Raw genomic sequence first — 27,336 nt, 5'->3', positions numbered from 1 at the left:
TTTCAGCAAAACCATCCACTATGGCCTGCACGTTGCCCAGAGTCACTACCCTTGATATCACCAGGAGTTTCATTGCCATGGCAACTTGGATCACAGCAGCCCCCACAGTAGATTTGCTCACTCCACATAGATTCCCGACTGACCGGTAGCTGTCTGGCGTTGCAAGCTTCCACAGGGCTATCGCCACTCGCTTCTCAACTGTGAGGGCTGCTCTCATCTTGGTATTCTGGCGCTTCAGGGCAGGGGAAAGCAAGTCACAAAGTTCCATGAAAGTGCCCTTACGCATGCGAAAGTTTCGCAGCCACTGGGAATCGTCCCACACCTGCAGCACGATGCGGTCCCACCAGTCTGTGCTTGTTTCCCGTGCCCAGAATCGGCGTTCCACGGCATGAACCTGCCCGAGTAACACCATGATTTCCACATTGCTGGGGCCTGTGCCTTGTGAGAGGTCTATGTCCATGTCAATTTCCTCATCACTCTCATCATCGTGCTGCAATCGCCTCCTCGGCTGGTCCGGGTTTCGCTTTGGCATGTCCTAGCTCTGCATATACTCCAGGACAATGCACATGGTGTTCATAGTGCTCATAATTGCCGCGGTGATCTGAGCGGGCTCCATGATCTAAGTGCTAGCTATGGCGCCTGGTCTGAAAAAAGGCGCGAAACTAGTATCTGACGGACCAGGGGAAGGAGGGAGGGAGGGAAGGAGGGAAGGCCGAGTGACAACATGGCGTACAGGTACAGGGAATTAAAATCAAGAAAGGTGGCTGTGCATCAGGGAGAAACACAAACAACTGTCACACAGAATGGTCCCCACCAAAGATTAAACTCAAAACCCTGGGTTTAGCAGGCCATTGATTTCACGGAGGGAGGGGAAGCAAATGAATACAGAACAAATCTATTTTTTACATCTTAAGCTGGCAGCCGACGGTGCAGCATGACTGATAGCCACTGCAGTACAACGACAATGGATATCAATCGTAATATGCCATCTTCTACCAAAAGGCAAGGGGCTGCTGCTGTGTAGCAATGCAGCCCCACATCTGCCAGCCCCACGTCTGCCAGCACCCAGACCGCCCTCGGCCTCTTCTGGGTGCTTAGCAGACAATACTGGGCAACTGGCAGAAAATAGCATACTACGACTGATAGCCATCATCATCAAGACAGTTGCATGTCTGCCCAGCTGCCCATGATTGACAGCCACTGCAGTACGATGACGACGGATACCAGTCGTAATATACCATCTTCTACCAAAAGGCAAGGGGCTGGTGCAATGCAGCCCTACGGCTGCCAGGCCCACGGTTACCAGTCATGCTGCACCGTCTACCGCCAAAAGGCAGTTAGCTGCTACTGCTGTGTAGCAATGCAGTACCACATCTGCCGGCACCCAGATGACATATGGTGACGGTGAGCTGATCTGAGCGGGCTCCATGCTTGCCGTGGTATGTTGTCTGCACAGGTAACCCAGGTAAAAAGGCGCGAATCTATTGTCTGCCAGTGCTCTGATGGAGGGGAAGGGGCCTGACGACATGTACCCAGAACCCCCCGTGACACTGTTCTGCATCATTCAGGCATTGGGATCTCAACCCAGAATTCCAATGGGCGGCAGAGACTGCGGGAACTGTGGGATAGCTACCCATAGTGCAATGTTCTGGAAGTCGACGCTAGCCTCGGTACTGTGGACGCGGTCCGCTGACTAGAGCACTTAGAGCATTTTATGTGGGGACACACACAATCGGCTGTATACAACCAATTTCTATAAAACCGGCTTCTATAAATTCGACCTAATTTCGTAGTGTAGACATACCCTTAGGGTACAAAAACAAAATTTGGGTATAGTAGGTTGGGCCTCATTTCCATAGGTCAGAATCCTATAAAATACCTTATTAGAGAGTACTCAGAAGGCTTTTTAAGTCTTAGGGTCTGCTATGTTCTATACTCTAACCTATCTTTTCATTTATCTATCTAGTCTATCTTCTATCATGCTATCAGCTCAGTTTGTGTAGTATAGTATAACTACTCAACATTCCTAACCATTGGGAAAGCCAGCACCATCGTGTAATCGGGCGTGCCAGGAGTAAGGCTGGTCTTTCACCTCCTATTACCGGATCCTCAAGAAAGGGTGTAAGTATGTTAGGTTAAGGTACTTATAATAAAAATGTTACCACCAGGAGTTTTGAAATTCTTTTACTGTTTTGCAGTTATAAGTTTCATTGCATTCCTTATTTTTATGTTAATGGCAATAAAATTTTTATCAATTTGGTATTATCCTCAGTGTATGCATTCTTTCCAAGCACCCCAAAACTTCTCTCCCAGTACAGAACTCTCTGAGTTCTTGAACTCTGTAGTCTAAATTAAATAAAAACCTATAAATCTTCTGGTTGAATGCAATTAGTGGCGAGCCATAAAACTAACCCATCAAATTCAGGTCAACACAACACAGCTAGTGATATCTTGAGGAATACTAATGGGTCACTACTATCTGTAGACCACATCAAGGAGAATAGTGGAATAGGAATTTATTAAAAATTAGTAACTCTTCCACATAAGCATTTCTTCATGAAGACACTGCCCATTGTCATAAGGTGGAATCCATCCCTGTGCAGAGGCCTGCAACACCGCTTAAGTCCTCGCAAGGACTATTAAGCCTTGTGTGAGATTTGTAGCGAGGGATGACTTTCACCTATAAAATGAATGGCCACGATGAATGAAGTTTAAACAAATTAAAGAAACAGAAGAAATCTACTAAGTTTACATGAAGACTTACTACTTACTACTTCCCAAACTTTTCTCTATGGTAAGGATGATCATTAATTAGCTATGAAAACACTCACATATCCAAGCTCTAATACAAAAAACCACAGACAAATTAGACTTACTTTTAGTCCTTCTTTTCACAGGAAAGCTAAGGTGATCATAAGGAAATAAATGGGCGATGGGAGAGGAACATATCATGAACAAAAGCAAAATAAATAAAATATATTAATTGTTTCCTTACGTAAACTCTCCTGGGATATACAATCACTCACAAAACTGTCGCTCATTTCACCAAAAACCAGTGACATCAGAGGAAGTCAAACTCCATTCAGTACTGCTGCTATTGTTCCAAATACCATAAGAGTTATATCCAGCCCATCTGCATATCGAAACTGATGGGAATCAGTAAAAGAAGTAAATATCAGATTATTTTAATCAGTGGAAACCAGTATGGCTTCCTGGTTGTTTGAATGTTAATAAAATAAACTATTTACAATAAAATGTTAGGAAGTTAATGCTCTGATTCATTTAATATTAGAATAGTATTTTGGATTATATGTCACATCATCATCAATGGAAATATAAAAGAGGTATAGAAAAGTTTAAGTGGCATCTCTCCTATGTTACCCTGTGTGGTGAAATGACTACAGATGGCATTGGGAGTGCTTCATGTGGATGGAGAGCAGCATTTGTAGTTAGTTGTTACAGAGTTAACTACAATTCTAAAGCAGCTGATGGATAAAAAATAAATGCAACAAACCTGGAATAATATGGTTTTGGAAGACATGAAAACTCACATTTCACTGCATGTGTACTAGACTAACATGTAGTTACTATCATTACAAGTGTATTCTTGCTTACAATTGTGATTGGACCAACGATTTCAGATGGTTTGCTTGTTTTCTTCGTTTTCTTTGTGTCTCCTGAAAGATAGAAATTAAACATGGGACATTTCCACTTTCACAAGATTGGCACAAATATGTACATCATTTTACTTCCTAGCTATCTTATGTACTTATATAGCCCCGATTGCCACAGGATCTGAGTGCATCACAGTATTTTAAGAGTACTTACAATCACAACACCCTTGTGCGGTAAGGAAGTACTATAATCCCTGTTTTGTAGATGGGGGATGAAAGACAGGGAGATTAATGACAAAACTCTCAGGATTCCACCATTGACTTCAATACGATCAGGGGTTCACATTAGGTGACTTGCTCATGGTCATACAGGAAGCCTAGAGCAATGCAGGAAACTGAACCTATGTCTCCTGAGTCACAAAGTAGTGCTGTAACCACTAGACCATTTGTGTTGGCTCTAATCCATTTGAACTCGGGCTGTTCTAGCAGACATGGTAATACTATTAAACCATTGTACCTTAATGGGATCTTAAAGTAAAATATAAAAAACAAAACTTGCAAAAGAAAAAAAGTATGTAGTAAGTAGGCAACACAGATTAATGTCATGATCCTGCATGTGGCTGGATCCCTAGATCCCTATGGAGGCGGTGTCAGTATCAGGACCATAGACTTGATGATCCTAAAAGCTCTTATCCACAGCAGAAGTTTTTATTTGTGTGATGTTTGCTGTGTTGGTGTAGCTGAGTTGGTCCCAGGATATGTGAGACACACTGTAGATAGGATAATATCTTTTAGTGACCCAACCTCTGTTGGTGGATAGCTCAATCTTGTCCTTTCCACCAATAGAAGCTGGTCCACTAAAAGAGGATATCTCACCTACCTTGTCTCTCTTTATTCATGTGGAGTAATTCTATTGATTCCAGTGGGAATATTTATGAGACTAGAGGGGAAGGGTGGGGGGGAAGACCCACCTGTAGATCTCCTCACCTAAATTAATTCCAACCACCAGCAATTATGTATGATCTTTGGGAGACACACAGTTTTGTGTTTTGGGGAAGAAGGGATGCAAATCTACGTAAAGAAGGAAATTATACAACTAGGATAGTAAAAACATTACTATTGTTTTATTTCTTTTTTTTTTTGCACAGGTAACATAAGATGTTCGTTTCTTCGCCAAAGCTGGGTTAGTAATATGAAATACAAATGTAACTTGATTTGCTGGGAATCATATTAAAAGACAAGAAATTAAGGCCCAAACTTTAGTAGCTGTTTCTTTTAAAGCAACAGTCCTCCCAGTCTCTCTGGTGGGAGGGAAAGAGAGGGGACAGAAATCCCAGCAAGTCTCTCTCACCCAGAGCAGGTCCTTGTAGAAGGGGAAGAAACAGCTATTGAAGCGGTCAGTGACCAGCATGACTGGAGCAGGGATGGGGGGGGCCCTCCTGGGACACTGGCCTCTGGGACCCCTGGACCCAGCTCCCTGCTTTCCAAAACCTCAAGATGCCATCTCCTCACTCTACTTCCTCCACCCCTTCCACTTCTAGGCCCACTCCAGAAGGAGAGATGGTGGTTTGGGGAAGATACACATATGCTGCATGACAATTCAAAGTGTGGGGGTGTCAAGGCTGTATCCCCACTTTGAACTTTAGGGTACAAATGTAGGGGCCTGCATGAAAACTTCTAAGCTTAACTACCAGCTTAGCTCTGGTCCGCTGCCACCATTTCCCAATTGGATTCCCTCCCTGGGAAGCCTTGAGAAACCTTTCACCAATTCCCTGGTGAATACAGATCCAAACCCCTTGGATCTTAAAACAAGGAGAAATTAACCATCCCCCCTCCTTCCTCCCACCAACTCCGGGTGAATACAGATCCAACCCCCTTGGATCTAAAACAAGGAGAGATTAACCATTCCCTCTCCTTCCTTTCACCAACTCCTGGTGAATACAGATCCAACCCTCTTGGATCTAAAAACAAGGAAAAATCAATCAGGTTCCTAAAAAGAAGGCTTTTAATTAAAGAAAAAGGTAAAAATCATCTCTGTAAAATCAGTAGGGAAATTAACCTTACAGGGTAATCAAACTTAAAGAGCTCAGAGGACTCCCCTCTAGTCTTAGGTTCAAAGTATAGCAAACAAAGATAAACACTCTAGTAAAAGGTACATTTGCAAGTTGAGAAAACAAAGGAAAACTAACACGCCTTGCCTGGCTATTTACTTACAAGTTTGAAATAGGAGAGACTTGTTTAGAAAGATGTGGAGAACCTGGATTGATGTCTGGTCCCTCTCAGTCCCAAGAGCGAACACACTCCCAAACAAAGAACACCAACAAAACCCTTCCCCCTCCCCCAAGATTTGAAAGTATCTTGTCCCCTTATTGGTCCTTTAGGTCAGATGCCAGCCAGGTTACCTGAGCTTCTTAACCCTTTACAGGGAAAAGGATTTTGGAGTCTCTGGCCAGGAGGGATTTTATAGTACTGTACACAGGACAGCTGTTACCCTTCCCTTTATAGTTATGACAGGGGGGGAACCCCATATACACACATGCCTCTCGGAATGCAATGCATGTGTAAAGTGGGATCCTGGCGATGAGGAAATTGGGAATGCAGCATATGCGCAGAGCTGTGCAGCTCTTGATTAGCTAGTCCCAGAGGTCAGTGTGGAGCAAACGTGGCATGTGTAGACTTTATCTCTACATGTATTATACAGAGTATTATAGAATTTTAGCCCCATACATTTTTTGTAGTGACCCTGCCACTTGACCCCCTCCTTAGAAAAAGGCTAGCTGGGCCCCTAGCTGGCAGTGAGAAGGGCATGTCAGGGGTGGGGCTGCAGTCTACAGTGCGGTGGGCCATAGGGCAGCCTGGGGAGACTATTGTAATTTAGACAGACCTTCAGGGCTGAGTTACTCCTGGGGCCTTTCCACCTCACACAGCAGCCTAGAATTGAAAGGGTACAAAAGGTGACTGAATTCTGTGCTGCTTCTCTTAAATTGTTATCATCAGTGACCTTTTATTTTTCAAAGTTTTTTAATTTTTTTAACTACATAGAGGAAAGATGTAAGTTACAGTCAAAAGAACCACCGTTTATGGCCCAGCTTCAACCCAGTGGCTGGCATAGACAGTGACCCTACCAATCTTTGTTAGAAATGATGTAGCGTTCATCCAAAAACTGCAAAGAGGCTACAGGTACCATCACAACCCACAAGTTGGTGGTATTAGTTGGGGATGGTGCAAAGCCATGGGTTGCCACGATGCGCTGATTCAACCTCAATGGGGCTTTTATGCCATTTAAAGCTGACTACCCTCAACAAACCCTACAGAAGCATAGGTGGCGGCAACACCTTCCTTCAGGGTGAACATCCCCTTCGGGACTAGGGAGCTACAGGGGGACAGGGATAGAAACATCTCTCTGAGCCATCTTGTGATACTTGCCCTTTTTAGATGTGCTGCCAGACTGGAGTGCATGCCAAATGCAGAGCAGCATTTTAGATATCTTTTTATACATTGTTAAGAAATCAATAGAAAGCCTGCACAGTTCCTCTGAGATGAGAAATTAGAGAAAATGGCTGTGTAGGGGGAACACTTGGAAAATCATTCCAACAGCAGCAGTCCCCAGGAGCTCAGATTAGCACAAGTTTACTTAAAATAGAAACAAACACTTTTGTAAAGAACAAGAAATTCAACCCATTGCTGGGCACATGACACAAAATGTTGAGAATTAAAGATGAAATCCACTCTGAAGCCAGTGGGCCTGAACCCAGTCTCACTTAAACTGATGTAAATCAGGAGTAATTCCATTGAAGTCAATGGAATTACACCAGTAGAAAACCTTTGTGAGAAGACAATAAGGCTCATTAGCTGGTGTCTATATGTGCGTTACCCTTCTTGACTCGAAAGCTTAGCCAAATTCAGGGTGTTACAAGTTGTTCCAATTAGGAGGGAAAATTGATGGTAGATTCAGATGTTTTCTGAAGCAAGTTTGTTTATTTACAAGGAATGTAATATTTTCCCTGAATACCAGAGGAATCAGACAATAGGAGTTAGTTCTTTGCTTACAGCCCCAAGCCTCTTTAGCCAGCTTCTCCAGACCCAGAAGGCCCTGCTCTTGGCTTCTCCCTGGGTCATACTCTGGACACCTTGTGCTTGTCCAAGCTTTCTCTGTCTCTCCCGGTCTCTGTCTGCTCATCTCTGAGTACATCTACACTTAAAATGCTACAGCAGTACCGCTTCAGCACTGTAGCACTTCAGTGTAGACATCACTACGGGGATGGGAGGAGTTCTCCCGGCACTCAAGTTAATCCACCTCCTCCACGGGAGGCAATAGCTATGTCAATGGAAGAATTCTTCTGTTGACCTAGCACTGGGGGTTAGGTTGGTCTTTCAGGAGTGTAGGTTTTCACCCCCCACCCCCGAGAGACATAGCTATGCTGACGTAAATTTTCAGTGTAGACCAGCCCTCTATCTCCTGCTTCTCTCTCATTAACACACCCCCTTAGCCAAAGGATGCCCAGCCTAGCATTCTGCCTATATAGCTCATATTCCTGAGTGGCATTGGGCGAGCATGAGCCCATCTTTTTGGAGCACTATTGTTTCTTACCCTGAATGAAGGGTGGCTGCTGCACTCATCAATGTAAGGGGCTTTAAGCCAGCTATGACACTTGCTTCACTCTGAAATCTATACTAAGGTTGTTTGAGACACTTTGTCCCACTGAGCTATTGGAAAAAAAAATCAACTCAAACAAGATACAAAGCCAAACTCAGACAAGAGGTGAGACCCAAACACTTACCTGTCATCTACATCCACATTAGTAGAATACTTTGGTGCCCGTCCAGAGATTTCTATGTCAATGTCTTCCATAATTATGTGGATAGGTTATTTATTCTAAAATAAAACGCCGTGCTTTAATATCGTTACTCATCACAAAATTCAATATAGGAAACACTTTGTTTAGGTGACACCAGTGAAAAATCTCAAACATAACAACTTTATATTAAATATATTATTAACTTGTCCATTAAATCTTGTTTAAAATGTATTAAAACCAGGATTAACATGTTGTGACGTTATCTGATTAAAATATGACCATATAGATCATTGCTGAAACCACTGTTATATATTTGCAACAAATCTTGTACAAAATGTGGCATGTAAGATGTCTGTGGAAATGATTTGCTGAATATGATTATGCTATTTGTATGCATGTATCATTTTTGTATTTGAAGTTATGAGTATTGGCTTTATACCTGTATTTCAAATGTTTGCTCCTGGGGTAGCGCCCACAAGGTATTTAGCCTGCACATCTTGAAGGAACTATTCAAGTAGAATGGCCCATTGAAGTACACTTAATTTACAATGGAAGATGCCTATCTACGCTTAATGGACTTTACTTCTGTGACTAGGCGAAATCATGCATGGACATGTGACTCGAAACTCCATCTTGCTACTGTGAATTTCTACACTAAGAACAATGGCACATGGCAGAAGCTATAAGGGGCCTGGAAACACCTCAATTTTGCCTCTTTCCTGCTATGGGCTCAGGGCTGGGGCAGGAGCGTGGGGCTGGGGTTCAGGCTTACTTCAGGCGGCTTCCGGTCAGCAGCACAGGGGGGCTAATCAGGCTGCCTGCCTGTTCTGGCTCTGTGCTGCACCCCGGAAGTGGCCAGCAGGTCTGGTTCGTAGGCGGGGTGGGGGGAGGGGGAAAGAAGCTACGTGCCCCAGGGCAGGTAGGGACAAGCCTGCATTAGTGCCACACGGGGCGGCTCCAGGCACCAGCACAGCAAGCACATGCCTGGGGCGGCAAGCTGTGGGGGGCGGCCTGCCAGTCGCTGTGAGGGCAGCAGTCAGGCAGCCTTCGGCGGCATGCCTGCGGGAGGTCCGTCAGTCCTGCGGCTTTGGCAGCAATTCGGCGACGGGGACCCTGAAGGCGCGGGACCGGCAGATCACTCACAGAAATGCCGCCAAATCCGCGTGATCACGGACCGCCCGCAGGCATGCTGCCAAAGGCCACCTGACTGCCGTGCTTGGGGCAGCAAAAAACATAGAGCTGCCCCTGGTGCCACAGCACCGCTGACTGGACTTTTAACGGCCCCGTTGGTGGTGTTGACCAGAGCAGCCACAGTCCCTTTTTAATCAGGTGTTCCAGTCAAAAACTGGACACCTGGTCACCCTAACCAAGAACTTTGCATTTATTGTATGTATTTGACTCCTTTAACCAATTTTAACTCTCACCTTTCTTTCTTTTTATAAATAAACCTTTAGATTTTCAATACTAAAGGATTGGCATCAGCATGATTTTGGGGTAAGATCTGAGTTGTATATTGACCTGGGTGTGTGGCTGGTCCTTTGGGATCAGAAGAACCATTTATTTGAGGAGACTGGTTTTAAAGAACCACTCATCTCTAAGTTTAGTGTTTTCGGTGGTGATACAAGGACTGGTATGCCTAAGGAAACTGCTTTTATTACTTCTTGTTAGCCAGTGTGGTGAAACAGAAGTTTACTTTTGATGCTGGTTTAGTATATCTCGTTGGAGAATAACCTCCAGTTTTGGGGTGTATCTGCCCCGTTTCTCAGTAGTTTGTCCTCAATTTGATTTTCTCAGTTGTGACCCACAGAGGCATGGTTACATGTGTTTTCTCCAGTATTGCCACTTTGTTTCTAGTTTCCCTATTGAATGAGTTGTCTTGCTCCTTTCGATTAAATAAGCAGCTATGAGAGTCAAAGGAAGCAGAAGACATAATAACTTCAGAAATGTCAAATATTACAGACACAAGTACAGTGCAAGGAGTACACTTGCTCTATGACAGGGGTTCTCAAACTGGGGGGTCGGGACTCCTCAGGGGGTCGTGAGGTTATTATGTGGGTGGGTCGTGAGCTGTCAGCTTCCATCCCAAACCCCGCTTTGCCTCCAGCTTTTATAATGGTGTTAAATACATAAAAAAGTGTTTTTAATTCATAAGGGGGGTCGCACTCAGAGGCTTGCTATGTGAATGGGGTCCCCAGTACAAAAGTTTGAGAATCACTGCTCTATGACATTATTCCAAGTTCACACTGAGAAAGATGACAAATTATGAGGAAAAAGCTTACCTATGAAGAGAGATTGAAAAGATTGGTATTCTTTCCCTTAAAAAGGAGATAAATAAGAGAGGCCATGATAGAAGTATTAGAATAATGAATGGTATAGAGAAGATGGATTAGGAAAACAGAAGTTCTCAATCTCATAATACAAAAACAAAGGCCCATCAATCTGGCACCTATTAGGAGCATAACAATTTACTTCAAAGTTGTTTTAGGGACCATGTCCGGTATAGCTGCCTGTACAGTATGTCAGTTGTGACAATTTGAGACCCATTTCTTTTTATAAAGTCCCATGCAGAGGAAATTAGAAGCATGGTACCAGGTGCCCTGTTTTAGAGATGCCTCTTGCTTTAGTCTTCACTCAGCAAGGAAAAATATTAAACAAGTTATCCAATCCCACATACTTAAAAAAAAATCACAGCATGTTTTATAAACAGAAACAATTCTTTTGCACTGATATGCTAAAAGAATAAGAAATCCCACTCTCAGCTCATATACTGCAGTGGAGCATGTAGCTTCAGAGGGTTTTACTGGGCAGCATCCGAAATAGCTCCAGGGTGTGCAGAAGATGAACAGTGAATAGCAAATGCAACTCATTTCAACAGAAATATTAGTTCAGCTGGAACCAATTTCCTGTCTTTTATCATGGACTGGTTTAAAGTATGATCCTATTTTTTCCTGGTTATTATTTCTCTGCTCTGATACAATACTTCCAAGAATATTATTTTCAGTTAATATTTTACATATATCCTTTTATTTTATTTATTTACTATTTTTCAGTGCATCCATCAAAAACTTAGTATAACAAATGTGAATTACGGAAAAATGGACTCACCATCAAAGCAGGAATAATACACTTTAGGCAAAACCATAAGTAAGCAGATGGGCATGGTGCCGTGCCCTGGTTTAACAAACTCAGGCTCTTTTGGACCAATGGAGAAAGTAAGTTTCAGAGCTGAGCTCATCTTCCTGATGACAGCTCCTGAGCATTCAAACATAGGGCCTCTCAGAGCCTAAGGGTACAGCTACACTGCAAAGACAACCCCGCAGCAGGAAGTCTCGGGGTTCGGGCCATCTGACTCAGGCTCTCACAATGGGGCTACAAATAACAGGGTAGACTTTCCCGCTTGGGCTGGAGCCTGGGCGCTGAAACCCAGTGAAGGGGGCATCTCTCAGAGCCACAGACACCTTCCCCCTCTCACTAGGTTTCAGAGCCCGGGCTCCTGCTGGAGCGGGGAAGTCTACACTGTTATTTGTAGCCCCTTTGCACAATCCTGAATTAATTGAGACTCACTGCCACAGGGTTGTTTTCTGAAGTGTAAATTGACCCTAGTAGCAATAGGAATTCAGTGCTATCTATACAATGCTAGTACAATATGGTGCATGAAATCCCTGCTAAACAATTGGGCTCCTTATTCTCTCCCATCTGAAGGGGCTTTACATGTAGCCAAAAATCTACAAAACGGACATACTAGAAATATTGACAGGTTTCAGAATAGCAGCCGTGTTAGTCTGTATCCGCAAAAAGAAGAACAGGAGTACTTGTGGCACCTTAGAGACTAACAAATTTATTAGAGCATAAGCTTTCGTGGACTACAGCCCACTTCTTCGGATGCATATAGAATGGAACATATATTGAGGACATATGTGTGTATATATATACACACATACAGAGAGCATAAACAGGTGGGAGTTGTTTTACCAACTGGGAGAGGCCAATTAATTAAGAGAAAAAAAACTTTTGAAGTGATAGCCCAGTACAGACAGTTTGATAAGAAGTGTGAGCATACTTACAAGGGGAGATAGATTCAATGTTTGTAATGGCTCAGCCATTCCCAGTCCTTATTCAAACCGGAGTTGATTGTGTCTAGTTTGCATATCAATTCCAGCTCAGCAGTCTCTCGTTGGAGTCTGTTTTTGAAGTTTTTCTGTTGTAATATAGCCACCCGCAGGTCTGTCACTGAATGACCAGACAGGTTAAAGTGTTCTCCCACTGGTTTTTGAGTATTTTGATTCTAGAAATAGAAATAGATGGGGTTCAGAGACAGGTAATGAGATCAGTCAGAGGGGACGTGATAGAGACATACAAAATAATGAATGTTTACCGAAAAGTTAAATCTGATACTCCTGTTTACCTTCTTTCATAAAATGTGAACAGGGGACATTCAATTAAGTTGTAAGGCAGCAAATTTAAAAACTGAAATATTTCATTTCAATTCAACATAATTCATCTGTGGAATTCATTGTTAGTAAACATCACTTTGGCCAAGACCTTAGTCTTGAAAAAAATGATTAGACCTTTATATGGATAGTGAGACCATCAACAGTTACATTCGATGGGATTTTTTTTAAAGTTAGACCACACATAAGTCCCAATCTAATGCCTATTGATATCAGTGGGACTCATTCCATTGACTTCAATGCACATTCGATCAGGCTGAAATTCTCTTATGTCAGGACACAAGCCAGCCTCTGAATGATAAGGTTTAGAAAGAATCTTCCAATATGGGGTTTCTTACATCTTCCTCGAATCTGACACTGGACACTGTCAGAGCCAGGATATTGGATTAGCTGGACCATATTTAGTATGGCAATTCCCATACTCCTAAATCTATTAATATAAACAATGGTGTGTTGTGGTCAACAAGCAAATACTGAATTTGTTTATTTTTTTTTTCATTTAGAGCCCAATCCTGCTCTCATTGACATGAACAAACACAACTCCCACTGACTTGAGGTTTCTAAAAAACTTTCAGTAAAATTGTGCCCTTTCCAAAATAGCCAGCATAAATTGTAGAAACATAGAAATGTAAGGCTGAAAAGGACCATGAGAGTAGCCATAGAAACTTAGGCCCAGATCCTCAAAAAATATTTAGGCTCCTAACTTCCATTGAAATCAGTAGAAGCTGAGTGTTTAAATGCCTTGGAGGATTTGGGCCTTACTGCAGTTGGCAACTTTGGCAGCTTTCCTTGCCTTCAGCTTTCCCCTACTGTGAGGGCACATGTACCGTTTCTTTGAAATTGCAGCAGGAAGCAAGGCAGGAAAGGGCTGGGGAAGGTTCTAATCACAGTGGGAGACAGAACGACTTCAAGGACAGTGTTGTTTGTATTTCTAATATAGTTCCTCGCTCATTGTAAGAAGAAAGTGACTCTTCCTGCAATTCTTAATCATGTTCACATGATGCTGCCCTCACCCATTTGCAGGCCAATCAGAAACAAGGTAGGGGGCAGGTCTTGGAGCTCTGTTTTTGATCCTACTTCCCCTCAGCAACTGAAGTAGCTCCCATGGAATTGTGGACCCTAAACACAGTTGGGGAAGGATTTCTGCCCTTGTGATATTCCATCAGGGATGTTAGCAGACTTGGCAATCTCAGGGCTTCTTTCTGCCAGAACCCAGCTTGCAAATAAGCTTAGATTGTCTCAGAAGACATGAGGTTTGAAGACAGCAAACAGCAGTGAAACTATCACACCCACAGATTCCAACAAGGATTTAAATAGGAATCGGGGGAAAGAAGGAGGAAGTTATTTTCTATTAAGCCATTGGGAAGTCAGCTTCAGACTTGCTGCTACCCACCAATCCCCCAGGCCCTTGGCAATCTGTTATTACTGAAATGCCAAAGCACAGGCAGGATGCAGCTTTATTATGGTGACAATTCAATGCAGTCAGTAAAGTTCCAGAGTAATAAGGCTGGCAAAAGGGAAGAGATGGACAATTTTATTTGTGAATATTTCTCTGAGGAGAAAATAAAACAAAGATTAGGAAGTGGTGATGGATATGACTCAAAGCCTCAAGTCCACTCCCCCAATACTTCAAGCCATTAGCTAGACAATATTATTTTCTTCCTAATGCTTGAGGCAGAAAAGTCATGATTCACGGGTAGCTCTCACAGAGCTTGCTAGAAATTAGCTACCTTTTGGAGTACGTTGGTATTAGAAGCCCCCAGCACTTCATGTAGGCATGAAGGTCAGTGGCACTGAGCTTAGCCAGTGGGATTCACTGAGGCTCAGACAGTTCTCATAGGTATTGAATCATACATTGGCACTTCCCTCAGCCCAGAGCTGGGCAAAGCAGAGTATTGAGACAATCTTTTGGTGTTAATAACATCTCTGCAGATAGATGTGGATGTTTTTTAATAGAAGTTATTCTTTCCTCATAGTTGTTTGACTAACACTTTATGTTAATATATAGGTTGTTCAAAACTGATCCACTTCGACTCTGTCTTCAGCTCTTTGCTATTCGTTATTTGAGATATGTGATTGGTCACTTAAGCCGCATAGTATTGTATCTGGTCTCTGGCCAGATGACAAACTTTACAGCCAGGCACTATTCTGGTTTGAATAGTGAAGACCCTTGTTTGCATGTGCACAAGAACAGTCACCATTGTTACAGATACAAATAATATTTGAAAATTAAAAATAGTAAAAAACCAAAGTGAAGCTTTGTGAAAATGTCTTCCAACCAGCTACACACTAACACTGAGGAATGACTGAACAGCCACTCATTTTCACCAATGTTCACAGAAAAGTGAGCAAAAAGGGATGTGGCTAATTCCTAAAGCTATTAATATTTAGTGAAAGTTCTCAGAAAACATTTACTCCCCATTCTCTAATTGACACTGTGGTTCTTTAACATGCAGCTTAAAGATTTGCTAACCTGCTGCAGATTTTGCCTCTGCATGAGAAAGCGACAGAGAGTGTGAATAATTTACCTTCTTTGGTCATGCTGAGCAATCTCTATCTTCTTCTCGTCCTCCCCCAGAGAAGAGCTGATGACTCAAGGGCAGGATTTTCTTTATTTCCGAGGAATGAGATCACCCTCCTCTTCTAGAGTACTGCATCCAGATGGGGTTCTGCTTCTTAGCCACAGCTGACAAGTGCATTTAGCCTCTCCTCTTCCCTAGGCAGCAGCTAATAGAAGAGGGGGATGTGGTCACATCTAAGGTTCAGTCCCACAGGCAATCTCCCCCCCACCCCATGGAAGAGCACCTCACACAGACATTTCCCGGTAGTCTGTATTGATAGGTTTTCAAAATATTTCTGGTGTGTGATTTCATTTTCTAACTTACATGATTTTCTGTAGTCTTGTTTAAAGAAATACAGTCATGCTGAAAATATATATTAATGGAGGTGATAGGAGATCTGTTTTTTAATAGAAACAGCTAAGATGATTGAAAGTGAAAGTTTTTTAAAAGTCTAATTTACTTTTTTACCATTTATGTCTTCTGCTTACTTTCCCTTCATCCCATATTGGGACAATGAAAGCAAACCAGTAGCTGTTGGTTTCAATTTCTAATCGTTTTAACTTTTTACTTGTTCTCATATAGTTACAGGACGCTGCAATATTTGGATTGTAAACTCTGGAGAGGATTATTATTGCTGAGAACAACCTACTGCCATTCTGCTAAAATTAGACTTTATATATTAAAAAAAGAACCTCAAAAGCCAAGTTCTGGGGCTTAACTTGAGCTGAGATTTCCCTGAAATACTCAGTTACAGATTGGATACTCCATGTGCCTAAAGTTGATCCTATGAATTTGCCAATATGTTAGTTGAAATCCAAACAAACTAGATTGGCCAATTTGGTAAGTGTTCTAGCCAATATTGGAATGGAATCTAGTTAGGTTAACTCCTTTTTTATTGAGTTCAGGGAGTGTTATCTTAATAATTTTAACATTAGGTCAGGTCAACTTTTACCTTGGACAGTAAAGAAATGTCTTAAATCTGGACACTTAGTGCTCTTAACCAATTAACAGTTGATTGATCAATTGATACAACTAATCTTCTAGGCACGTACTGAACACAAAAATAAAGTTTTGCAAGCAATTGTCAGGACTGATGTGCAGCAATTATAACATAACACACTACAAGTCATCAAATGTATTACATTACATGTATGATCGATCCTCAGTTCCTTAGTACATCTAATACATTTGCAATACTTTTCTAAGGAGTAAGGAGAACTGACCTACGGCGGTCCTATCTTAAAGGCTATTGTAAGCGTGTGGTCCCTGCCATTTGAATGGTTTTGTTTGAAAGGGACAAGTTTAGAAAATATCAAAAGCAAATTGCTTAAAGTGATTGTTTTAAGTCTCTTGGGTAAATTTGCCTGGGCTTACAAAGGGGAGCATGCTCCTAGCATTAGTTAAAGTCCAAAATGTGGCTACTTGAGGCCTCACTAAAGAGTGTAGGCTCTGTAAGATATCCTACAGTAAGTGATATTCAAGTACAGAAAGCAATACAATCTCCAAAATGAAATCTCACTCCTTCTTCTTAGTCTTGCAACACTAGAGGAAGGAGAGCTGCTCAGTCTGGTCTGAGCATCTGATTGCTAGAGCCCTGTGAAGTTATTTTTTGTAATTTTTCATTTTATCTGTTGGGAATTTCTTTTCTATTTTGCATTTTCCCTCACAGCTGGAGGTCCTGTTGGGTGCCAGGAGGGTAGGGGTGGGGGTGGGGTGTCAGGGTTTACAGAGCAAGCCCTTCCCATACTCACCCCACAGCTGTGGCTTCTGCAGTTCCTGTCCTGTGAGTCTGGGCCCAGCTCTGGACATTGCAACTCAGTGCATGGAGGTGTAAGGGTGACTGGGCCAAACCTGAGTGATGAGGCCAAGCAGACAGGGTTATAGCAACACCCCGAGTGGTGAGCCAGGTCCCCACCCCACAGGACAGGACCTGCAAGAGCCACAGCTGCAGGGATTTTTGTTTTATGTCCTTTGTTTTATTTGTGTTATGTTGTATTTTTGAACAACATGGGGCTCTAAAATAGCATTTCTGGATTCAACAGCCTACTCATAGATTCTGTCAACTCATCTAGTCCTGTAAGTCTGGATGAGGGGCAAGGCCATCCAAGGGGATCCAGCAAAATTCTGAAGTCTACATGGTGGCCACAAGTTTATATAGCCTGTTTCAGGGCCTGAGGGAAGGCCTCCTCTTATTTTCTATTGGGCTCTGTTCAATTAGTGTTCAGATTTCAGCAATTTTAGCTTTTCTGATGCTTCTGTCAATAGCCAGTAGATGGCATCAGTGTACAAGTTTCTTTGAGGCTTCTCAGAGTTTTTTTTATGGTGGGTTCATTTCAGTATTAGCCCAGACTATTTGGAATTTCCCCCTTTTAAAGCAATTTCTTTTACTATTCCAAAGTTCTGCCACATTTAAGTGCTTTCAGCTTTCTGCATTCTTTTTCCTTCTCGTGCTATATAATTCCTATCCCTTCTAGAGTGCAACCATCACTTACAAAGAAGTCAGAAATCCCTTCTGGTTCCTCTAAATCTAACTGGATGCAATAGAGAAGCTAAAACTCTCTACCTTCCTGAGTGGGATCACTTAGTTGTCTAACACAGATAATGTTTAGTTACATGGTAACACTTTTGTCAGATGTTTGAAAGCCTGCTTTAAAGAAATAAATCTTTCCAGAGAAGTGATCTGAGGGTATGTCTACACTACGGGATTAATCCGAATTTATATAATTCGAATTTGGGAAACAGATTGTATAAAGTCGAATGTATGCGGCCACACTAAGCACATTAATTCGGTGGTGTACGTCCATGTTCCGGGGCTAGCGTCGATTTCTGGAGCGTTGCACTGTGGGTAGCTATCCCATAGCTATCCCATAGTTCCCGCAGTCCCCCCCGCCCATTGGAATTCTGGGTTGAGATCCCAGTGCCTGATGGAACAAAAAACATTGTCACAGGTGGTTCTGGGTACAGCCTCACCCCTCCCTGCCTTCCTGTATGAAAGCAACAGAAGGCAGACAACCATTTCGTGCCTTTTTTCCTTGGTGAACACTGCAGACTCCATACCACGGCAGGCATGGAGCCCGCTCAGCTCAAGACAGTAGTCATGAACATTATAAACACCGCGCACGTTCTCGTGGAGTTTATGCTGAGCCAGGACCAGAAAAACGAGGTGAGGAAGCAGCGGAGGCGGCAGCGCAGCGACAAGCGTGATGAGGACATGGACATGGACATGGACACGGACACAGAATTCTGTCAAACTGCGGGCCCCGGTGCTTTGGAGATCATGTTGTTAATGGGGCAGGTTCTATCCATGGAACACCGATTCTAGGCAAGGGAAACAAGCACAGACTGGTGGGACTGCATAGTGTTGCAGGTGTGGGATGATTCCCAGTGGCTGCGGAACTTTCACATGCATAAGGGCACTTTCATGGAACTTTGTGACTTGCTGTCCCCTGCCCTGAAATGCCAGAATACCAAGATGAGAGCAGCCCTCACAGTTGAGAAGCGAATGGCAATAGCCCTGTGGAAGCTTGCAACGCCAGACAGCTACCAGTCAGTCGGGAATCAATTTGGAGTGGGCAAATCTATAGTGGGGGCTGCTGTGATGCAAGTAGCCAAAGCAATCACTGAGGTGCTGCTACGAAAGGTAGTGACTCTGGGAAATGTGTAGGTCATAGTGGATGGCTTTGCTGCAATGGGATTCCCTAATTGTGGTGGGGAGATACATGGAACCCATATCCCTATCTTGGCACCGGAGCACCAGGGTACCCAGTACATAAACCGCAAGGGGTACTTTTCAATGGTGCTGCAAGCACTTGTGGATCACAAGGGACGTTTCACCAACATCAACGTGGGCTGGCCGGGAAGGGTTCATGACGCTCACGTCTTCAGGAACACTACTCTGTTTAAAGGGCTGCAGCAAGGGACTTACTTTCCAGACCAGAAAATAACCGTTGGGGATGTTGAAATGCCAATAGTTATTCTTGGGGACCCAGCCTACCCCTTAATGCCATGGCTCATGAAGCCATACACAGGCAGCCTGGACAGTAGTCAGGAGCTGTTCAACAACAGGCTGAGCAAGTGCAGAATGGTGGTAGAATGTGCATTTGGCCATTTAAAAAGTCGCTGGCGATCGTTACTGACTTGCTCAGACCTCAGCCAAACCAATCTCCCCATTGTTATTTCTGCTTGCTGTGTGCTCCACAATCTCTGTGAAAGTAAGGGGGAGACCTTTATGGCGGGGTGAGAGGCTGAGGCAAATCACCTGGCTGCTGATTATGCGCAGCCAGACACCAGGGCGATTAGAAGGGCACACCAGAGAAGCTTTGAAAACCAGTTTCATGACTGGCCAGGCTACAGTGTGAAATATCTGTTTGTTTCTCCTTCATGAAAACCCTCCCCCTTTATTGACTCATTCTCTGTAAGGAACCCACCCTCCCCCTTCCCCCAGCTTGCTTTCAAACCAAATAAAGTCACTATCATTTAAAAATCATTTATTCTTTATTAATAGATTATAAAAAGAGGGAGGGAACCCGGGTGGGGTTTGGGAGGAGGATCGGTGGGAAGGAAAAGGCCACTAAAAAAGGGTAAAAAAAATAACAGCCTTTTGCTTGGGCTGTCCACTGGGGTGGAATGGGAAGGTGTACGGAGCCTCCCCCCCCCCCCCCCGCGTTCTTACACGTCTGGGTGAGGAGGCTATGGAACATGGTGAGGGAGAAGGGGGGGTTATACAGGGGCTGTAGCGGCACTCTGTTATCCTGCTGCCGTTCCTGAAGCTCCACCAGACGCCGGAGCATGTCTGTTTGCTCACGCAGCAGCCCCAGCGTTGCATCCTGCCTCCTCTGATCTTCCTGCCGCCACCTCTCATCTCGAGCGTCTCTCCTGTCCTCACGTTGGTCCCTCCTGTCCTCACGTTCACTGGCTTCTTTCCTATACTTTGAAACCGTGTCCTTCCACTCATTCAGATGAGCTCTGTCACTGCGGGTGGATTCCATGATTTCTGCGAACATCTCGTCTCGCGTCTTCTTTTTCCGACGCCTTATCTGTGATAGCCTTCGGGACGGAGGAGGGAGGCTTGAAGAATTTGCAGCTGCTGGAGGGAGGGAAAAAAGGAGAGAATTTTTTAAAAAGATACATTTTGCAGAACAATGCTTATACTCTTTCACGGTGACCAACACTATTCACACTACATAGCACATGTGATTTCTGTGCAAGGTCGCATTTTGCCTCTTAATATTGAGTGCCTGTGGCTTTGCTGCTAGAGATCACAGACGCAGGTCCTGGCAACAGAATTCGGCTTGCATGCGGCCATGGTAAGCCATTGTCTTTTGGCTTCTGCGCCCTCCTTTCCCACATACCAAGCAAAGTCCATTGAGTGCTGCGGTTTTCCTGTTAACATTCAGCAGCAGAAAAGAAACTAACCACGCCCCCCATCCAATTCTCTGGAGGATCTCTTTATCCCTCCCCCCACCGCGTGGCTGGTATCAGGGAAGATCCCTGCAGGAACCAGACTAACACCTCCCACCACATCCAATTCTCTGGAATGATCGCTTTACCCCTCCCCGCATCGTGTGGCTGGTATCAGGGAAGATCCCTGCTAGCCAAACGCGAACAGCTCAGCGCCAATGCCCTCTCCGCCCACTGCTTGGCTAACTGCAGGGAAGGATTTCTTTTCAGCCACAGGCAAACAGCCCACTAGGAATAGCCACCTCTGTCCCCTTAATTAAATTCCCATATTTCAACCAGGTTACCATGAACGATATCACTCTCCTGAAGATAACACAGCGAGATAAAGAACGGATTGTTGCTTGAATGCCAGCAAACACTGGGACCATACGCTCCCAGGCTTTGTCATGCAATGATACCAGATTACGTGCTACTAGCATGGCTTGCCAAAGTGTCCTACCATGGAGGACGGAATAAAGCTGCCCTCCCCAGAAACCTTCTGCAAAGGCTTTTGGAGTACCTCCAGGATAGTTTCATGGAGATGTCCCTGGAGGATTTCCGCTCCATCCCCAGACACGTTAACAGACTTTTCCAGTAGCTGTACTGGCCGCGAATGCATCCCAAGTTCTCAGGGCAAATTAATCATTAAAAAAAGGTTGCTTTTAAACCATGTTTTATATTTAGAAAGGTACACTCACCAGAGGTCCCTTCCATGGCTTCAGGGTCTGGGATAATGCCTTGGGAGGTTGGGAGGCTACTTCAGTCAGGCTGAGAAAAAGATCCTGGCTGTTGGGGAGGATGGTGTGCTGTGTGTTCTCCGCAAGCTCGTCTTCCTCCTCTTCCTCATCTTCCCTGTCCGCAAAATCCTCAGGCATGGATGAGAGTAACCCCTCATCAGAATCCACGGTCAGGGGTGGGGTAGTGGTGACGGCCCCCCCTAGAATTGCATGCAGCTCAGACTAGAAGCGACATGTCTGTGGCTCTGCCCCAGACCTTCCCTTTGCTTCAAAGGTTTTCTGGTACGCTTGTCTGAGCTCCTTAACTTTCACGTGGCACTGTAGTGAGTCCGTATTGTGGCCTCTCTCCATCATGCCCTTGGAGATTTTTTCAAATGTTTTGCTTTTTCGTCTTTTGGAATGTAGTTCTGCTAGCACAGAATAGTCTCCCCATACAGCGATTAGACCCAGTACCTCCTGTATGGTCCATGCTGGAGCTCTTTTTCGATTCTCAGACTGCATGGTTACCTGTGCTGATGAGCTCTGCATGGTCACCTGTGCTCTCCACGCTGGGCAAACAGGAAATGAAATTCAAAAGTTCGCGAGGCTTTTCCTGTCTACCTGGCTAGTGCATCCGAGTTCAGATTGCTATCCAGAGCAGTCACAATGGTGCACTGTGGGATAGCTTCCGGAGGCCAATACCATAGAATTGTGTCCACACTAATCCTAATTAGAACTGGCAATGTCGATGTCAGCGCTTCTCCCCTCATCAGGGAGGAGTACAGAAATCGATTTTAAGAGCCCTTTATGTCGAAGTAAATGGCTTCGTTGTGTGTACAGGTGCAGGGTTAATTTGATTTAACACTGCTAAATTCGACCTAAACTCGTAGTGTAGACCAGGCTTTAGAGTAGGGAAAGCTGAGGATCAGTTGAGAGAGTCTTTGGAATTAGTTCTGCATGGTAGTGTGCCCTTTTTGGGTGGTGCCTCACCACAGTCACTCCTGCTCTAGGACCCACATCTCTCCAAGGACTACAGCATCCTCTTCAGCGACACAGCCCTCCAGCCTTGCCACACACTGGTTCTGGGGAAACTGCAGTCCTCTCTTCAGCCACTTCCCTTAGTGGCAACTGCAGCGAATTGTCTGGCCACTTTACTCGTGGCCCCAGCATCCTCTTTGCCCTTGCCTCAGGGTCTCAGCCTGTAAAATCCAGCAGCCAGCCAGGAGCTGTCTCTCACTCCCCAGGTCTCTGTTTGCAGCACTGCTCTGTCCAGGGTGCTGGCAGTTCTCTCAGCTGTCCAGAGACACAGTCTTTCCTCCCTGGGCTCCCAGCAGAGAACTGCCCTCCTCTGCCCTGCAGCTCCCTTTTTATATGGGCCTTCTTGGCCCTGCTTGGCTTCTCCCTTCAGCCCTTGTCTGATTGGCTGCCTTCTGCACAGCGTTCCTTGAGCTTTATTAACCCCTTAGATCCCAGTGTGGGGCAGGCACCCCACCACAGTGGGTAAGAGAACCAACCTGCCTGTCTGACTCTTGGTCTCAGGACCTAACAGAGTCAGGGAGGAAAGGAAAGGCTGGAAGCAGGCAGCCTCACTTATAGAGCACTTCTTGAATTAAACCCTGTGCTTTCTTGGCTACTCTGCCATGCCTGTAAGGGCAGAGGAGCCGGCAGGGAGATAGTGCAGCAGAGCTCAGAGATGGTTAATCCCCTAGCAGTTAACTGACCCAGGGAGGAGAGGAATCTTGGAGCGGAAGAACGCTGCTCCCCACTGCCCAAAAGCTGGGCAGAAACAGCTCAAATTGCAAAGTACAGGCAGGAGCAACAGAAACTGCCCCAGTCTGGTGCAGTGGAGGCAGAGACTCTGGCAGCAAGCAGGAGCAGAGGAGGTATGGCCAGAGTGTGTGGAGCTGATCAGCCGCCACGAAGCTGCAGAGAGAGGAGAGCAGCCTGGATGCCCAGAATTGTGGGAGACACTGGGCTGCAGAAAGTACTTGATACGAGCCCCTTAACCACTGACCTGTACAGTGTGTGTGTTAGTAGTGAAAGGACTATTTCTACCATTAGGGTTACTATGGCAATGAGTTCCACATACATTGGCATTTAAGTGGCAGGGGCTGGCACAGTGGCAATCATGCAACAGTTAACTTTGCTTGAAATAAGTCTAATTGAAATGGTAACTGTAGTGCCTGTGCCCCGTGGGTGAACATGAAATATGTTACAGGTGTGCGAGACTACAGGGCGAGTAGCTGATAAATTTCTCTAGTGTAAGCAAAGCCTGTCCTCAAATGGAGACTCTTCCTTTTGAAAAAATTTTTCTCTGTCATTGTGTCCCTTTTTTCTCCAGTTGTAGGAGACTGAAGCAAGATACTGCCAGATCTTCGTATGTGTCATTTGAACCCCTTTCTCCTTTAGGACCAGAAAAATTAGTATCTATATGATAGTAACTGGCAATAACAATGCAGCGGCATTCGTGGTTGCAACAATGTTGTAAGCGCTAGTGTAGATGCGTTTGGGCATTTTGATCACAATGCCATGAAAACCTTCTCTGAACAGGTGGTAAAAAAAATTCCCAATCCCAGGCTACAGTAGCAGCTTAGCACTGGTGCAGCAGCACTGTTATTGTAACACATTTACTAAAGTATTGAGTGTAGATACACTAGGGTATTTTGTAGCTGTTTTTCAGCTCCATTGCATCTATTATCCACGGCGCAAGTTCTAATGTAGATCAAGAACAGGCATTTTTCTGTCACAAGGGTAGCTATTTTCCTAGTGTAGACAAGGCTTTGAGAGAGACAAGATGAGGGAGATAATCGCTCTTATTGGACCATTTTCTGGTGGTGAAAGGGACAAGCTTTCGAGGTTACACAGAGATCTTCTTCCTCCTAAAGAAGAGCTCTGTCAAAGCTTGAAAGCTTGTCTCTCTCTCACCAAGAGAAGTTGGTCCAATAAGAGAGATTTTCTCGTCCCCCTTGTGTCTCTAACACTATGTCTCCACAGCAACTAGACACCCTCGGCTGACCCACGCCAGCCAACTCAGGCTTGCAGGACACGGGCTTCGGGGCTGTTTCATTGCTGTGTGCACTGTGCTGAAGCCTGAGCTCTGGGACCTGCCCATCTCACAGGGTCCTAGAGCCCGAGCTCCAGCCCAAGCCCAGAAGTCTACACAGCAATGAAACATCTCCGCAGCCTGAGCCCTGCGATCCTGAGTCAGCTGACATGGGCCAGCTGAGGGTGTCTAGTTGCTGTGTAGACATATCCTAATAGCCTGGGACCAGCAGTGTTACAACAACACGGTGTACAAGATCTTTGAGAGCACTTTCACTTCAAACCCTCCAGCAACGTCAGGTGAATAGACCTTAACGATTCTGCAGAGTATTTTCATGGTTCCCCTAATTGGGAAAAGCCATCCCATTAACATTTAAACAGGCCAGCTGTTGAGTGACAGGAATTTTCCTAACTGCTGGTATGACATAAGACCAAAACGCTCTCCATTAGCTAGACATATTCACAATTATAAACACATAAGTAAAAAAGTCATTGGTACAATATATGTCAATTACAACCAAGAATAACAGATTATTTATTGCCTGTCATGGATTGTGTCACAGAATTTCATAAACTCGCTCAGAATTTAAATTGGACTCATAAAGCTAATCCCTGGAAAATAAAGACACACTGATTTAGCATTTCAGCTGAATTGAATAAACTCTTATTATTTTTTCATTTCCCTAAATTATAGCAAATCTGTTTTTAACAGGGAGAAAGTTTCTAAGGCTCTGAGGGTTGCAAATGGTGATTCCAATGAAATTCTTCCTTATCCCCATAAGGCCATCATGAAGTAGCTTCTTTATGAAGTTATACAATCCTCTGCAGCTTTGAGATTGGGGTGAATAGGAGTTTTATAGATTTTAGAGGAGGTGAAACATTTGGGAAGGAAACGATGCTAAATGTTAAACTCAGCTACCACTGTGGAAATTGTTTGGCTGACAACCTGGTGACAGGTGATCCAAAAGTACGGATATCAAGGGAATGGGGAACTTCAGAACCCTTTCAGATTGTACTACACTAATGCAAATAAGAATACAAGGACATTTAACTCCTTAACACCAGCAGAATTGGCATCTCCTACTATCAGTTTGTCTAAGTATTTATACTATGCTCCTCACCATGGCTGCAGTTTGAATTCACATGTATCAGTGTAAATTTGATTCCTGACCCCAAAGAGTTCATCAAATTTGACAGCAATTTATGCTGAATTTACAGGTGAGTTGAATGGTTAATTATGTTTTGGCTGCTCTCCAAAATCTTGGTGCACTTTTTCTCTCTCAGGACTTCATACATTAGCAATAACCTAGCAGGCTTAGAAAAGCACTAACTAGGGTGACCAGATGTCCCAATTTTATAGGGACAGTCCCGATTTTTGGGTCTTTTTCTATTACCCCTCACCCCCGTCCCGATTTTTCACATTTGCTGTCTGGTCATCCTAGCACTAACGTAACATACGTTGTGACATACATGTTTTATGCCCCCTCCCGCTTCTTCAATGGGTTTGAGATGCCATTAGAGTCAGTGAGTAGATGTGGGCTGATGCTTTTTCCAGAATGCTGGTGACAACCAGCATTGTGGGCCAGGCTCATGGCCACACTGGTGCAAACTGGCCACATTGGGCACGGGAGGAATCCTCTTAAGTAGGGGAACCCTCTGGCCGTGCAGCCTAGACAGCCTGCAAACTGGCCAAGATACTATCTTTGCAGAGTGGCAAAGATGCTGCCCAGTGTAGCAACTGTGGCCAGGCAGAAGCGGGTGGGGTTAAAATGCCATTTTAGCCTACAGGTCCTCTGGCGTGGCTCCTATGTCTTGTACCAGGTTGTTGCCTGTCGGTTCCAGAATTTGGCAGCTGCAAAGGTGGCTCAATACCACATTTGCCTCTTCACTGCTGGCCAGTATCTCGACCAGTTTGCAGGCTGTCTGGGGCTGTCTCTCCAGCTGATCTGGACTGGAAAATGCAAGTGGGTATCCTTCAGTGGTGGTATAAGACTGGGGTAAAAATGTGAGCAGGCTGGTGGGGGGTGATTATGGTGGATTGTGAGAAGCTACCAGAGAATATGGCTGATTATGGGACCCCTCACATGAGTGGGAGTGTTTGGCCATCATTTGTTACCAAAGCTTGCACCACAGAGATCTGGTTAGATTGATGCAGCACAGTCCACATACTTGAACAGGCATTTGACTGTATGGGGTTTCTGTTGGAAATCTGAAGAAGTGAAGAGTTTGTTCTGTTTTCTTGGTCACTGGCTGTTTTATGTCGTCTGGGATTTGCTTTTGTTGTGTTGTGTTTTATTGCTCTGAATTGTGATTATAATGGGAGACTGATATTGGTGTGCTTTATTATATTCACACTGAAAATAAATAAATATTGGTTCTTTTAAGTAGTGGGGGTGTACAATTGTGGAAGACGAAGTGAACCGACCCATATTACCTTCATCGTATTTGCCATTTTCCTGTTAAATTTCCTCTTCGAAATACAAGTGAAGAGGCCAGATGTATACAGTGGGAGGTTTTCCAGATTCATGTTTTAAGAAGTGAGGTGCAGCCACAGAGCCATGTCCTTTCTCCACACAGAAGATCAGCATCATCATTGAACGCACACTCCAAGCATAGACTAAAATACACTAACTAGCAAGAGCTGGTTGTTCTGGCCCTAGCAACTTCTAATCCCACAATATTTTAAAGAATGATCTGATACTTGACACCTCCAG

At 44.3% G+C, this 27,336-nt stretch overlaps 1 long non-coding RNA gene across 1 annotated transcript; it reads right to left on the bottom strand.

The window, feature by feature from the left end:
• Positions 1-1,479: 1,479 nt before the first annotated feature.
• On the bottom strand, positions 1,480-15,553 carry LOC135981331 (uncharacterized). The gene is made up of 5 exons (XR_010598292.1): positions 15,393-15,553; positions 12,478-12,698; positions 8,396-8,490; positions 3,616-3,677; positions 1,480-3,146 (listed from the first exon to the last, which is right to left on the bottom strand). It is a non-coding gene; the product is annotated as an uncharacterized LOC135981331 (long non-coding RNA).
• Between the last annotated feature and the right edge of the window lie 11,783 nt (positions 15,554-27,336).

Source organism: Chrysemys picta, chromosome 2 (assembly GCF_011386835.1).
Source record: "Chrysemys picta bellii isolate R12L10 chromosome 2, ASM1138683v2, whole genome shotgun sequence".
NCBI classification, from domain to species: domain Eukaryota; kingdom Metazoa; phylum Chordata; order Testudines; family Emydidae; genus Chrysemys; species Chrysemys picta.
Note: the sequence above shows the minus strand (reverse complement) of the source record. Positions and strands in the feature narration are given on the sequence as shown.